This window comes from Xenopus tropicalis, chromosome 8 (genome assembly GCF_000004195.4).
Source record: "Xenopus tropicalis strain Nigerian chromosome 8, UCB_Xtro_10.0, whole genome shotgun sequence".
Classification (NCBI taxonomy): Eukaryota; Metazoa; Chordata; class Amphibia; order Anura; family Pipidae; genus Xenopus; species Xenopus tropicalis.
The window spans coordinates 35,990,212-36,007,176 of record NC_030684.2 but is presented as its reverse complement, the minus strand read 5'-3'; the positions used below and the strand labels follow the sequence as shown (position 1 = coordinate 36,007,176).

The window sequence follows — 16,965 nt, the reverse complement described above, 5'->3', positions numbered from 1 at the left end:
TGCAACATATTTGCTTGTTAAAGTGCTACGTCCAGATTGGTTGCTATGGTTTATTGTACCTATGCGACCTGAAGCTGGCTATACACGCACCGATGATATCGTACGAAACCTCGCTTCGTACGTTATTTGGTGCATTTATGGTGGCTCGACGAGGCGATCGATGCCGCAAAAGGCTAAGGATAACTGTCGACTCGTCGAAATTGCTATGTGTATGGCCACCTTTAGTGTTGTTATTGCACGACCCCACTTGAGTCCAACAGTCCTGTGCCACAAGCTCCATAGTTTGGATGCAGCAGACATATAATAAAGTAGCACAGATTGGGGCTACCACTCTGAGGCCATTACGTAACCTTCAATGGCAGAAAAGAATCTGTTCATGTAGTTTGTTGACTGAATACATTCGTTTTAGTCAAGAATTCTTTATTTGTTTATTCTTTGCATGAAAGGTAAAATGCTGCAGAAATGACAGATCAGGTTATTTTCCGACAGCCTCATCCCCCTGTGACGGAAGTTTATAAAGCTGTCACCATTCGTCACTGCCTGTCATTGCTCTACAGACTTCAATATATTCTGCTGATATATGAACTAAGTAAATTTGGGCATTTCTCCGAATCTTACTAATATGGTCATTTGTAATGTTTTGATGTTTTTGCTAAACTAAATTTGTTTTCAGGTGTATTGAGACACAAGTGTTCTTCTTTTCTCCTGTGATAGTAACATTGGGCATTGTATATCATTAGCTCCCAGGCAAGTGCCTGGCTTTACATTCGTCAGCCCCCAGATACGCATTGTGGGGCATCTTTCTTGGCAGTCTCCATTTTCATTGGTTCATCTCCTTTTGGCATCACATCTAGAAAAGATTAAAACAACAGGCATTACATTAGATGTTATGTATAGCTTTAACCATTCTCTAAAGGTGGGGATTATATCATCCATATCAATGCAATTCCAACTAATTCAGCATACCCAAGTTAAATCATCACTTGAATAAGTGACAAATACAGTTATAGCAATGCACAACCAATGTACTGTAAATAGTGCACCCCCTGGTATACTCTATAAGTATATTAGGTCAGAGAGGAGTTCTAAGGGACAAGGCCACAATAGGGAGTTACCCCTGAATAATGTATTCCCACAATTTTGCCACAGCATCAATCACTCTGCAATTTAAAATAACATTGTATTTCATGAACTGATTAGTAATTTCCCAAATTGGCCAATCACTATGAGGGGTGGCATCCCAAGGGAAGAAACACAACCTGAAAGTGGGTGGTAAGGTTGCCAAGAGAGTGAATCTTTTACCAATATGCATGCCTTCAGGATGAGGACCACCTCTATGTGGAGATAGATAGAAGTTTTAGTTCATGATTTTTCCATTTTTGATTTGATTTTTTTTTATTTGATTTTTGATAAATATGCCTCCATGTGTTGATGCCCAGAAGCTTCTTCCTGTGAAGTCTAATTGCTGGAATTGGGGAGTATTTCTATAACCTGTAAATGTTATTCTGGGCACTGACTGCATTACCAGGTGTAGAACTGCAGGTTTCTGCTGCCCTCTGGAGGCCGTTTGTGGTCTGTGCAGCTAGACAATTAAAGCTGATGCTACAAATTGTTAGATGATAAAGTTTATAAAACTTATAAAAAAGTGGTTTGTAATACACATTTTTTTATCGAGTTATGATAAGTGACCCCACTAAAGACTAATTATATGGATATATTTTACAAGATAATTATAGCTCTTTTGTATTATATTGATATAATTTGCCAAATATAAAACCTCTGAAAAGCAGCACATAATCTGCCTGTTTTTGAAACTGAAAGGAAGGATTGCAGAATAATGTCTCAGTAAGGGGAAGGGACAGTCCTCTAATGATGATCAATTAAGCAACCCCGTCAGTGTGGGAATGCCGAAAGGGCCAAGATCAGTACTAAACTCAAGCAATGTTTCATGAAGAGAAATGGATCTAGCCTGTTACAGCCGTATGCTATAAAAATGGAAGAATAATATAAAAAAAAAATTGTTGGGAGGCATCTCTTCTGCTAATCTGTAAAGGCAGTGCCTTGGAAGGAGATTGCTTGCAATCTATGTATTTGTATCTGATTTGTATCCTAATGCTAATGTCTAATGGAGCAATTTAGCCGGCTGTGATGGATCTCTGTTACTGTGGGCGACTAAATGCTCCGAAATGCATCTCTTTGGCTTTCCAAAGTTGCGCAAAGTTCTCCTGCACCACTTCGGAAAGCCATAACGATGTATAGGCCTTTCCACCGGCGACCCCTATTGTTGCTGGTGGAAAGGCATTTCGGAGAGGTTAATCGGCTGCGGTAGCAGAGATCTATCGTCAGCGACTAACTCACCATACACTATTACTATGGTACATAGAAGGTACTAGAATAGTATGTGCATATCAAGTATTCAGTTGCATTTCCATTACACTGCAAATGTTAATTACACATAATACAAGATTTAAAGACATGCTTGAAGGTATTTTTTGGGGGTAAATTGCAACATTGCACTGTGGGTTAACAGTAGGCATATTTATCCATATTGTTTTTTATTACAAACCCTCAAAAATGGGCAAGATATTTATTTGAATAGTAGTCATTTGGAGAAGTAATTTAAGAAGAAGTACAGTTAAAATCACTGGGGGGTACCAAATATTAAACTCTACCCCCCAGTGATTATAATAGCATACCTGATACCATGTGCTCATTAGCAGAAAACTGCTCTGGCTTGGGGTACTTTTGTGTGAGAACCACAGAGCGATCATCTTTTTCTGCTTCTTTATTATTTGATGGCCCGGGGCTGACACATGCACAGTAGAGAGAAAAATGCAGCTTTTTTGCTTAAAGTTCAGCTTTACATTCTACTCCACATACACACCCAGCACAAAGTAAAAAGAGAAGAAGGTTGCTCCATGGTGCTTATACAGAAATACCATGGCCAGTGCAGCTTTCTGCTAACAGGAACTCCTGCCCAGGGTATCAGGTAAGTGATTATAATGACCAAAGGGTGCCCAACATATGGTACCCCCCGTGATTGTTACTTTCCTGCCCAAGGATCACATACACTTCTGTCTAGAGACTGCTCACGCTGCCCAAGGATCACATACACTGCTGTCTAGAGACTGATCACGCTGCCCAAGGATCACATTCACTGCTGTCTAGAGACTGCTCACACTGCCCCAGGATCACATACACTTCTGTCTAGAGACTGCTCACGCTGCCCAAGGATCACATACACTGCTGTCTAGAGACTGCTCACGCTGCCCAAGGATCACATACACTGCTGTCTAGAGACTGCTCATGCTGCCCAAGGATCACATACACTGCTGCCTAGAGACTGCTCACGCTGCCCAAGGATCACATACACTGCTGTCTAGAGACTGCTCACGCTGCCCAAGGATCACATACACTGCTGCCTAGAGACTGCTCACGCTGCCCAAGGATCACATACACTGCTATCTAGAGACTGCTCACGCTGCCCAAGGATCACATACACTGCTGTCTAGAGACTGCTCACCCTGCCCAAGGATCACATACACTGCTGTCTAGAGACTGCTCACCCTGCCCAAGGATCACATACACTGCTGTCTAGAGACTGCTCACACTGCCCAAGGATCACATATAAAGCTGTCTAGAGACTGCTCACGCTGCCCAAGGATCACATACACTGCTGTCCAGAGACTGCTCACGCTGCCCAAGGATCACATACGCTGCCCAAGGATCACATTCACTGCTGTCTAGAGACTGCTCATCAGCACTGCTCGCTAACTGTCCTATCTGGCAGGTATTCCTTAGGGACTCATAGCAGGTTAGTATCTCATTATTTAGCCCTGTATATTATCTGAAAGGAATTAACTCCCCAGCCTATTTGTGTAAATTGGGTGAAAACACAACACATAGAAACCTATAAAAGTGTTTAGGCCAGAACTACATGGCACTACATAAGCAGAGAACATTTAGGTTACTGCTATGTAGAAACCCATACAGAACTGAAAACATTGTCCTGTTTCAGTGATCATTAGACAAATACAAACTAATATTATTTAGAAAAAACAAGGAAAAGCCCCTAAACGGATTATCTTAGAACGAAAAAATACAATTTAATCCAATGAAAGAAAACTTAATTCTGAGTGATGCAATATACATTCATTAAAACTGTCAGTGGTTTTGAAGTCATTTGTGGTTATCATTGATGAAGCAGTGTCTGCCTCTCCCTTGCTACTCTCTGCACTGCTGGTTCTCACTATGAAAACATTGTAGCAGAAGGTGGCTGAATAACATACCTGTGATAAAGCATGCAGGACTTTGTGGGAAATGGAGGTGAGATAAAATCTGACTTTTTCACTTTTTTAAGAGTAAAACTTCAGACAAATAGTGCTGTCAGCTGCAGTTATATTTATAAAGAACTTCAAAACCACTAAAAAGTTTTAATTGACATCTCTGTAGGAAAGTTGCTTGAAATTAAGTTTTCTTTCAATAGACAGAATGTTATCTTTGGATTTACGGCACCTATTAAGGATCTCTGAACCAGACCATTGCTGAGAGATTGACCCGTAACCTTATTATTTAGTTACCCTTTTTTTTTTATTATGCATTTGGAATGACCACAGTTAGTACTCATGGTGGCAAATGTACCATTAGTACAGGTAAGGGATCCATTATACGGAAACCTGTTATCCAGAAAGCTCCAAATTACGGAAAGCCCATCTCCCATAGACTCCATTTTAATCAAATAATGTCGAATTTTAAAATTGATTTCCTATTTCACTGTATTAATAAAACAGTACCTTATATTTGATCCCAACTAAGATATAATTAATCCTTATTGGCAGAAAAACTATCCTATTGGGTTTAATGAATGTTTTAGTGATTCTAGGGGTTTAGTTTTCCTTTAAGTAGTTAGATTTGGTTCGACTAAGAACAGAGAATTCTGCCACATCCTGCAAAACTGTACTGGGATTTAGCCAAATTTCACATCCCATTCCATCCCATCATTGCTTTCTATTTCACACAGTTTCAAGGGGAAGTTAATCCCATCATTGTTTTCACATAGTTCTAAGTGAAACTTAAACACATTATTGTTTTCCAAGAATGAGTGCCAATGGTCCTAAAATGGCCGCTGGAACACTTTATGTTTGGGAACAATAAAGATGAATTTTTTGGCTCGAAAGATAGTGATTTTTGGACAATAAACTCATATTTTCATTCGTCATTCTAGCTTTAGTAAATCTGCCCCTTAGTGAAGAATGTTATGGCTGCAGCTATATGTCTTCACCTTTACAAAGTACCAGTAAGGGGCTAAAGGGTATGGAGATTCTCAGTTTTGAACTAAGGCTGGCCAAGCAGGAATTTTACACTGCAGAAGAGGGTCTTAAGGGGGGATATGATAACTATGTATAAATATATAAGGGGATCATATAGAAATGCTTTACTCACCAGTTGGTGCTTGCAGCAGACATGAGAACAATAATTCTGATTTGAAAAAAGGAGGTATAAGGCATAAAAAGTGAGAGTTGTGACATGTCACATAGCACATGAGAAAATACAGGGATACAGGAATAATCCCTAAAATAATAAAGATGATCTAGAGCAGTGATCCCCAACCAGTGCCTCAGGAACAACACGTTGCTCCCCAACCCCTTGGATGTTGCTCCCAGTGGCCTCAAAGTAGGGGCTTATTTTTGAATTCCTGGCTTTTGGGCAAGTTTTGGCTGCCAAACAGAGCCTTCTATAGGCTGTCAGTCCATATAGGGGGCTACCAAATAGCCAATCACAGCCCTTATTTGGCACCCTTATGAACATTTTTCATGCTTGTGTTGCTCCCCAACTCTTTTTACATTTGGCTCACAGGTAAAAAAGGTTGGGGATCCCTGATCTAGAGACTTGGTCAAGTCACTGTTGGGAAGGATTTTTTTTTTCCCTTAGGAAACCTGGAGAGACTTTAGAGATATTTTTGATTTTGTCTTTCTCTGAACCAGCTAGCAGTTAGGCAGGTTTAATTTAAAAAGAAAAGGTTGAACTTGATGGATATCTTTTTTTTTTTCAACCTCAGTTATTATCTATGTGTGAGTATTACCGTGATACAGCAATTTAGGGATCTCTGGCACACGTCTAGTTAAGACTGGAATGTAGAATGCTTGTTTTAGTAATCTAATTGTGTTTATTATTAACTCAGGGAGTTGTCTAAATTTCATCCAATTTTATCATTAGTTCACATAGGTAGTTATTTACTAGACAGCCAGATCAATCACATCGTTCATGAAAATAACAGAGATATTGAGGTGAACTTGAAATCTACTCACCTACTTAGTATTATGACACGAATACACTCTCTTTATAGGGGTCGTAAAACTTTATAATATTGATTAGAGTGAACACCAACAGCAGGATATATTACATAAACTCTAGCTCTATATATGCTTTTATATCTGATGGGGCAAGAGCCATTCATTACTTGGCACAGAACCCTAATTGGCAGATTTACAGGTTCAAGTCTGGAAATTCTGTCAGGAAAAGTCCAAATTGAATTTTCCCAAATATTTTTTCTCTGATTACAATGAAATCTTTGTGAAGTGATTCAATTAACTACAATGTTTTTGAGGAAAGTCTCAAGACAATTAACGCTGTGAATTTATATCCATTATAGTCATTGGGGAAACACCTCATAAATGAAATGCAATTATCATCCAAAATATGCTTGGGCTTGGGTACTTTCATTTTGAGAACAAGTAGAAAACATTCCACAGCAATTCCATTCACTTTTATTACTGCCAAATATTTCCTGGAAGGCAGACAATCAAAATAAGAATGATTTTTATCTTCATAAGATAAAAGCATGTTTATGCTATAAAAAGAAAACTTATCTACTATCTACTGAATGGTAGTGTGTTAGGGGGTATCCTTAATGGAGAAGGATCTAGGGGTTTTTGTTGATAACAAGTTGTCTAATTCCGGGCAGTGTCATTCTGTGGCTACTAAAGCAAATAAAGTGCTGTCTTGTATAAAAAAGGGCATTGACTCAAGGGATGAGAACATAATTTTGCCCCTTTATAGGTCCCTGGTAAGGCCTCACCTTGAGTATGCAGTGCAGTTTTGGCTCCAGTCCTTAAGAAGGATATTAATGAGCTGGAGAGAGTGCAGACACTGCAACTAAACTGGTAAGGGCTCTGGCACACGGGGGAGATTAGTCGCCCGCGAACAGGGAGTTTTGTCGCGGGCGACTAATCTCCCCCGTGTGCCAGAGCCCTAAAGGGGATGGAAGAGTTAAACTATGAGGTTAGACTGTCAAGGTTGAGGATGTTTTCTCTGGTGCTTGCGAGGGGACATGATTACTCTGTACAAGTACATTAGAGGGGATTATAGGCAGATGGGGGATGTTCTTTTTTCCCATAAAAACAATCAACGCACCAGAGGCCACCCCTTTAGATTAGAGGAACTGAGCTTCCATTTGAAGCAGCGTAGGTGTTTTTTTCACGGTGAGGGCAGTGAGGTTGTGGAATGCCCTTCCTAGAGATGTGGTAATGGCAGATTCTGTTAATGCCTTTAAGAGGGCCTGGATGAGTTCTTGTGTGAGTGTATAGATTGGTAGGTGGGGGTTAGGTGTGCTGGGTTTACTCGGAAGGGTTGAACTTGATGGACACTGGTCTTTTTTCAACCCTATGTAACTATGTAACTATATGTAACTATAAATTGTCAATCAATATGGGGGATGGGTGCACCAGATTTAGGTTGCCATTTGGTGTTTCAGGGTGAGGAAGGATTTATCCTTCAACTACAGGTATGGAACCTGTTATCCAAAATGCTCGAGACCTGGGGTTTTCCGCATAAGGGATCTTTCCGTAATTTGGATCTCCATAAAAATAATTTAAATATTAAATAAACCCAATAGGCTTGTTTTGCCTCCAATAAGGATTAATTATATCTTAGTTGGGATCAAGTACAAGGTTCTGTTTTATTATTACAGAGAAAAAGGAAATCATTTTTAAAAATTTGAATTATTTGCTTATAATGGAGTCTATGGGACATGGCCTTTCCGTAATTCGGAACTTTCTGGATAACGGGTTTCCGGTTAAGGGATCCCATACCTGTACTAAGTATCTTAATAAAAAATTCGGCCCGCGAATTACCCTGTGTTTTAGATTTCAGCCCCCTTATGTGATTGAGTTTGATATCCCTGCAGTAGAGGTTAAGATTCCATACATGTATTTTTTTATACTAATGGACATATAGTATTTCTCAACAGGAATATTTCAGCCAGTGGTGAAATGCCCCATATACATTTCCTGTCAATGAAAACTACCAGTCATTACTCGTGAATTAAAAATATTTTCATTTTCCAATGACAAGAGACACTGTGGAATATTACCAATTTCTCCACTTGCTGAAATGCTGCACTCGCCATTAGCTTTGGGTACATATTGTGCTTTCTCTACTGAAGCAAAAAATCTAGCAAACACCTGTACTGCTCAGTTCTAAAGCCATTGGTTTCAATGCCTCTCATTACACACTAGTAGTTCATTTTAACCTGTAAACAATCAAGTATGAATTTTTCAGCCCAAAATGCACTCTCTGTGCACAGTGACAGGTAAATGCCATTCAGTTGAATGGTATTAGACATACAGTAAGCAGAATTGGCATTTGATTAATTGCCTGAGGTAGAACAAACACGCTACTGCTGCTGCTCTATGCTATGTGTGACATTAGCATTAAAGTTCAGTGGTTTCTTTGGCTAATGTTTAATCTCTCCAGTGTAGAAAATGTAGTCACTATAAATGTACTGTAATTAAACTGATTGTGATCTAGAATGTTCTGTGCCATAAAATAAGAGAAAATTAAAATGCTGAGGGTGATAATAAATTGTGGCAGAAAAATACACTAGAGAAAATCCCAAAGCTTGGCTACAAGATATTGTTTCATTTAATATTTTAAAAAACAATCCTTTTGCTTAAAAAGGGGCAGCAAGGTGGCTCAGTGGGTAGCACCTCTGCCTTGCAGCACTGGGATGCTATCTGCAAGGAGTTTGTTTGTTTTTCCCATATCTGTATGTTTTTCCTCTGGGTACTCCAGTTTCCTTACACACTCTAAAAACATAGAAGCAGGTGAATTGCCTTCTGAGTAAATTGACCATAGTGTGCAGGAATGTAATGTGACCCTAGATTGTAAGCTTCTCTGGACAGGGAATGATGAATAATCTGTGTAAAGCCCTGTGGAAATGTGTCAGTGCTATATAAATAAGGGGAAATAAATGAATAAGTAAAATGGGGTCTATTGTAGACGGCCTTACTAGAATTCAAAGTATTCTGGATACTGGGTTTCCACAAAAGATATCCCATATACAGTATGTACATGCAAAGAGCATTTTCACAGTGCAATGGCTTTATAGCTATCAGGTAGATGGCAGCATAGTGTCACAATTTAGACACATTTCAACAGTTAACAAAAAAGAACCTTAGTTAAAGGTGCATTTACGTACCAGGTACAGTCAGCACAGTGTATTTTCAGACACAATTAACTATGTTTTTTTTTCTCTGTCGTAAAAGCAGCCTACTAGCTTTGCTTTTTTGTAACTGTGTATAACATGTGTATACATGCATAATGACTAATACAATAAATATCAAATAGCACATAAACAGACCCGTCCTCCTTGATGGCTGGGCCTGGAACAAAATACTGGTATGGGATCCCTTATCCGTAAACCTGTTATCCAGAAAGCTCCGAATTACGGAAAGCCCGTCTCCCATAGACACTATTTTAATCAAATAATTCAGAATTGTAAAACTGATTTCCTTTTTCTCTGTAGTAATAAAACAGTACCTTGTAATTGATCCCAGCTATGATATAATTAATCAATGTTGGATGCAAAACAATCCTATTGGGTTTAATTAATGTTTTATTGATTTATGGAAATACAAATTACAGAAAGACCCCTTATCCGGAATACCCTTGGTCCTGAGCGTTCTGGAACTTTCGGATCGTACCACGATATTTTCGTACAACCACGATGCGATCCAAAATTTTTGTATCTAATACAATTTTTTCCCACTCATACTTCTTGAAGTCCGAAATTCAGACTTTGATAAAGAAGCCCCTATGATCTCACTAATTTATAAGTGATATTAATATTATTTATATTTTTTTATTATTTATATATTTATACTTCACAAGTATTACAAGATACATATATATATATATTTTTTTACACTTTGTGTCATTCCACTGACTGTGTTCAGCATTTGCCTGTGCCAAAATGAGTACAAACTAAATGAACTTACTGGGCTGCACTACTTGTAAGCTCAGGGGAACGTAGGCAAAAACATGTGTAAGGACCCTTAGCTATAGAAACCCTGACCAGCTTCGCCATGAAACTCAAGTATGGATTTTGCCTGCTTTAGATATCAGGTGTCCCATAAGCCGACTGACCAAAGGGAAGCCTGCTGTCCAATTATAACTAATTATTATTTTCTTGTTTTATTTTTTAGTAACTGGGTTCTTGAGTTAATAGAACTATTTTTTAAAAATCCTATTAAATCTGCATCCATTCAGTTTACAGTACAGGTATGGGATCTCTTATCCAGAAACCCATTATCCAGAAAGTTCCGAATTACAAAAAGCCCATCTCCCATAGACTCGATTATAAACTGATAATTTATATTTTTAAAAATGATTTCCTTTTTCTCTGTAATAATAAAACAGTACCTTATACTTGATGCCTAAGCCTATTGGGTTTATTCAATATTTAAATGATTTTTAGCAGACTTAAGTTATGGAGATCCAAATTACGGAAAGATCCCTTATCCGGAAAATCCCAGGTCTCAAGCATTCTGGATAACAGGTCTCATACCTGTATAACCTATAGGAGCTGCCAAACCACAAAAGACACTCTGTGGCATGAATGAAATAAAGTAAAAAAAAAAGTTACTTAAAAAAATGAAGAAAATAATAATTGGTTATTCTTCTAACTCTTTGCAGCTTTCAAATGGGGGTCACTGACCCTGGTAGCCAAAAAAAACTATTGCTCTGTGAGGCTACAATTTTATTATTATTATTACATTTTATAACTTGTTTTTCTATTCATATCCTCTCCTATTAATTTACCATCCTCTCATTCAAACCGCTCCCTGGTTGCTAAGGTAATTTGGACCCTAGCAACCAAACATTGCTAAAATACCAAACTGCAGAGCTGCTGAACAAAAAGTGAAATAACTACAAATAATGAAAAATGAAGACCAATTGCAAACTGTCTCAGAATATTACTCTCTGCATCACACTAAAAGTTAACTCAAAGGTGAACAACCCCTTTAATATATGGATGATGTTGCTGCAATTAAGGAAGTCCTTTACTGGGTGAACAATATGAACATTTTCCTTAGGTTCTAAAATGGCTGAAGTCATAGCCTTAGAATACCTCTTGGAATTATAGGTATATTCCGATTCCTAATGAGAGGTAATTAAGTGAGGGATAGGAAATTACATAGTGAAGTCTACAAAAAAAATCGAAGGAACTGTTGTGTAATTTGGCAGGTACCATTAGAAATATTATAATCATATACCAGGCCAAAAGCCTCATTAATTGCATTAGGAAGTGATTCAGCACAAGCATGCTCCAGGCCAGTTGCCTAAATCATTTCCATGTACTAAATAAATAACTCCATTGTGTGGAAAACATTGGCTACTTACTATAATTACAACATAGAAAGCTCTATTCTCACTGAGAAATATGTTGGTAGCACATGAGTTAGTGATTGTCATAAGTGACAGATATTTGTTAAACCCCCACCGCCAGATTATGTTTTTAATTCAAATTTTGTATTGACATTCTAAGTTTTATAACAAGGTATACAATATAATTGTAGGGACCCATGGGTTTAAGCTCCCTATGGCTTTAAATCCTACCTCTTCACATCTTTACTGTTATTGGGCAAAAGCCCTTGTACTCAGGTTACAGTTATGAAACTATACCTTATTGGTTTAGTCTGGTTGTCTACGCCCCCTGCAGACTGATACAGTGTCTAGCAAGGAGGTGTGACTTCCTGTTTGGCTGCCTCTTCTTCTCAGTGCAAGGGTCCACTGGGAGCAAAAACAGGCCCCAGTAAAGCCATTTTACCCCAGAGGACACCATCCCTGTGGAGAAGTTCGGGACAGGGCCCCGCGAACGAGGTTTTAGTAAGCACAGCAGATTTGTCATAGCACTTTCTAGGAAAGTGAAGTAGTCAGCACCTAGTAAGAAAGGGCCTATGATTAAGTGCCTCAATAGGGCACGAAACGCGTTAGGCGTTCATTGTTTTAAAAACATGAAGAAATAAATTTTGGATTTTAGCAGTCTTCACGTGTCCGGAGTGCTTTACGTTCCATATGCTAACTTTGGAGATTTTCCCCTTCAGCTGCGGGTTCGGGGCCTTGAGCACCCGGACCACCATCGGCATGTGGTGAGCTATTCTCTGATTCCTCAGTTTTTTATACGGTTTGAGCGACATATATTGTGTGATTTTCTGAACCATAGTGTCAGACCCGGGGTTTGAACACCCGGGTCCAACTTGATATTGGGTATTATTTGCTTATTTTACATAAATTTATTGTCTGGGAATCCTTTTGGGGTTTGCTTGCGTTGCATTCCTCTCTTTTTCAATAGTAAGAAAGGGCAATCTAATAGCCCCATCAAAGGAGAGATTAGATCTGGGAGTATTGGGGACCGCATCGGCTTGTTGATGCGGCCCCCGAACCGACTGCCCCTTTGCCGCGTGTAGAATTCACCTACATGCCTCCCCAATATTGCCCACCCGTAGGTGGGGATATCAGGTGAAGATCTGCTTGCTTGGCGACATCGCCAAGCGAGCGGATCTGCCCGTGTATGGCCAGCTTTAGTGTAGGGCCACGGAGTAGAGATAGTGACAGGCCAGAATAAACCCTGATCCCTACTCACCTGGAGGACTCATATGCTAGAGGTTATCAACCTGAAGGAGCAGATATCTACCCAGACTACCTCCACAGGGGTATTGGCTGACAGGTGTATTTACCCTGCCCAGACTCTACCAAGAGGTGGGATAAACCGGTGTACATCCTCTCTTCTTGCTCAGAGTGTACTTTATTGTACCATCTACCTCTGATTGTGTGAGTGTATGATAACCCTGCTTTGCATTGTCTCTGACAATAAACTAGTTAAACTGCAAGAACCTCTCTGGCGTCCATATTTACTGCACCTGCATTACACAGCTACAGTAAGTTGTAGTTCAACTACACCCTCAGCTCCATTCAGGTCTCTTCCACCTAAGCGAAGGCCCATCCTAAGAAAGAGAGTCGCATGTAACACATGCTCTCATATCACTACTACCATCCCATAGCCAAACAATCATATGGGTGCAAAAAATGGGTGAAATTAGCAAAACCAATAAACTTCTTTACCACAATAAGGAACAGGCCATTAAAGAATAGTTCCATCATCCCCCTATCCATAGAAACCCCCTTTAGGCAAAATCTAAACACCCAAGAGTTAAATGTTAGATGTCTCAAAGGAACACTTTTTTCAATTTGGAGTATAAATGGTTCTGCCCAAGACAAGCAGTACTTCAACAGATACCTGTTCTTAACCGTTTTAAAAATTCAGCTCACTAACATCAATACATGGTCATGAGGAACCATCTTTCTTTTTAACAAATAAGACAGGGGCACCGGCCGGAGATGGGAAATGACACATAAACCCTTCTCAAGATTCTCTTTTAAGTAGTTCTTTGAGTTCAGGCTGTGAAAGGTTAAAAAAAACCCTCCCTTGGGGAATTTTAGCATTGGGAATCAGATCAATAGGGAAATCATAAGGACAAAGAGGGTGACGTGTATCAGCCTTTTTCTTATTAAATAGATCTGAAAAATCATAAGACGCAGGAAGCATAGTAAGTATAGGAACGGATACAGGAGGGGGCAGAATGTTATTTGGTTCACATGAATTATTATTTATGTTATGGGACTGGAAAAGATAGAGACCTCTCAACCAAGGTAATCTTGGGATTTTTGTTCAGTATCCAAGGAAACCCAAGGATAATGAAGAGACTGGAGAGAAGAGTCTTTAGCCACCTTGACGGATAAAGGATAAAGCATGGGATCAGTAGAAAAAGGTATTCTCTCAATCAGGGCTGTTCCCTCAACCCTGTGACTGCCATGGCATAATAAGATAGCTACAGTTAGATATTTCAGGTGTGGGAGAGGAAAGGTTGAACTACAACTCTTAAATAGCAGGGACTGACCCAAGGGAGGACTAGGAAGTATTTCTCAGCTTTTTAAAGCAGGCTGGGTTGACTAACATGTGCATGATCAAGTAGATGGAAGTGCATGTAAAACAAAAAACAAAATCTAGTGCAAAAATGTTTTTTTTTTATATATTAAATTGCTAAGTAGAACAAACACCCAATAGTGCTTAGTGGCTAAAAGGTGTGATAACAGCTCATATGATCCAATGTATATGCTCACCAGACAAAATTGAAATGAAGCAAAAGGATACCCAGGACAGGCTTTGATTGTAGTGGGAGCTGGATCCGCAATGTATATAAAAGCAGAATGGAGATCGAAAATAGTGTAAAAATGTTTAATAACAAATCCCCTGCTAAAATGCAGGCTACTTACAGTGTACAGAAGAATAAAAGCAATATCCAAATGCTGGAGGCACGCTTCCTCAGGAGAAATAAACAGTTTTTCCCCCATTTATTCTCTCTGTCTCTCAATAAGACATAAGGCAATTTTAATGCCAAGCTTGATAAATTCTTCAAAATTATCTGTGGGGTCTGTTCTAGCAAGCTCATTGTTAATATTAACTTCTAACCCATTTCTGAAAACAGATTTATGAGCCCATTCATTCCAAGTGGTGTCAGATCGACAGGAGCTTCTGTTGAATGGTGTCAGATCGACAAAATGCATTGTTGGAAATCAAATGTAGTTGCATGGATCAAAACATAATGGGACTGACGGAAAAATCTGATGTGTAAACTACATGAAAGAATTTCCCATCCAACATAACATGCTGATATACAGTCTGGTGGTAGGATACCACATAATCTTGTGGTTTTGCATAGTATTGCTCTCTGTAGCATGATTAGATCAGATAAAATCTCACCCACTAAATCTGATCAAAATCTCCCATGCAGTGTAGCCCTTAAAAATGGCGCATTTCGGCTACAGTATGTTGATCTTGCGACAGACTTAAGCAGATTCAACCATTTAAATAATCTAATTAAGGACTGTGATGCTCCAACAAAGGGGTTGCTCAAGCCATTGCCTCGCCCTGAACCAAATTCAAAATGACAAAATGAACCCCACTCTCATGGAATCATCTGGGTAACAAGTGCTTTTTAATTTATATTAAGCAATGACCCCTTGGGAATAGCCCAGTCAGACTTATCTGGAAGGTGCATCTTAGGCCCATAACAGGAGGCCTGCAGCACCCTAGGCTACTTGGCCCTGTAATTGCAGCATTTGAATCTGCAGGTTTTGCACAATTTTCTCCATTGCTACAACCTGCTAAGTTAGCCCATCAAGGGTTGCTCATTCCCAGTGGAATTCAGCGATTATTGGGCCTGAGCAAAATATTACGTACAAAAGTATTGTAAGCATTCAGATTTATAGGACCCCGGTGACTGGGAACCCAGTGCAAATTAAAGGCAAAAACATTCCTGGTTAGGTACACAAAGTATCTGCAGAACTAATACAATAAACAAAGGATATTTCTGGAAACGCTACCAGAATTAGTACCAGTTTTACACATGAAGGAGAGTGGCTGTGTGTAGCAAACCTCACCTGCGGGCCGGGTCCTTTACTAGAGGACAGAACCAGTAACCAGGCACGAGGCAGAGGCAAGGTCAGAGTATGGGCCAGATCATACACAGAAAGTTAACACAGTACCAAGGGAAATACAAGAGCAAGGCCAGATCGGCCAAGATTCAAACCCAATAGTTGATTAACTGGAACACCCTGACTCCCTACATCTGAATTTTCACTTAATCACACACAGAAACCTATTTGCTCAGGCAATGTGACTGAGTGGGCAGGATCTATAAAAGGCTTTCTCTGAATGCTGATTGGAGGTGGACAAGGAGCCATTAACCCTTACCCTTGCTGGACCAAATTTCTAACATGCAGGTCACTTGTGGTCTTTCCCATATTTCATCCTTTTCTCTCTGAACCCAGGGCTATAAGGGCTTATCTCCTCTCTTCCTTCACAACTATTTGACAATTTGTGATTTCTAAATTCTCCTTCACTGTGTGCACCTTTCTCTGTCCCTTCTTTATTCCACTGTCTTTTTGCCTCTCTCATCTGACACTTGCGGAAACTGAATTACTGTACATATTCCCCATGTGGTTACTGCTGTTCGACTGGCCAGTTTGTCAAACATGCAGTTATATAGGTTGCTCTAGAACTCTCTAACCTTTACCTATAGTTCTTGTATGCATTATTGTAAAATATTAATTAAATATAATGTATAAGTTGATCTATTATAATAAAGCAACATTTATAATTCACAAATAAAAAAGTAATATTTACGTCTGCATAATATATATATATATATATATATATATATATCTATAGAAATATAGATTTGGGTAATTAAATACCATTAAATACCATTGTACCCTTTTTAATACAAGTTAATGTCTTACTGTCCTCTTATAATGTGATTTTTCTTCCTCTTATAATGTGATTTGGCTTAGCATATTATACTTTAGAAATGCTTTAAAATTAGGAAATACAGTGGCTTGCAAAAGTATTCGGCCCACTTTTCCATATTTTGTCACATTACAGCCACAAACATGAATCAATTTTATTGGAATTCCACGTGAAAGACCAATACAAAGTGGTGCAAAACATTTCTTACAAATAAAACATTTTTTACAAATAAATAACTGCAAAGTGGGGTGTGCGCAATTATTCAGCCCCCTGAGTCAATACTTTGTAGAACCACCTTTTGCTGCAATTACAGC

The 16,965-nt window shown here is 39.0% G+C and overlaps 1 long non-coding RNA gene across 2 annotated transcripts; it reads right to left on the bottom strand.

Annotated features, from left to right (window-relative positions):
• Nucleotides 1-379: 379 nt before the first annotated feature.
• Nucleotides 380-16,000, bottom strand: LOC101733838. Of its 2 annotated transcripts, XR_001925207.2 has the most exons (3): nt 15,784-16,000; nt 14,464-14,522; nt 380-850 (listed from the first exon to the last, which is right to left on the bottom strand). It is a non-coding gene; the product is annotated as an uncharacterized LOC101733838 (long non-coding RNA). The 2 variants fall into 2 exon arrangements; XR_208437.4 differs by lacking the exon at nt 14,464-14,522 and having other exon boundaries at nt 15,784-15,993.
• Between the last annotated feature and the right edge of the window lie 965 nt (nt 16,001-16,965).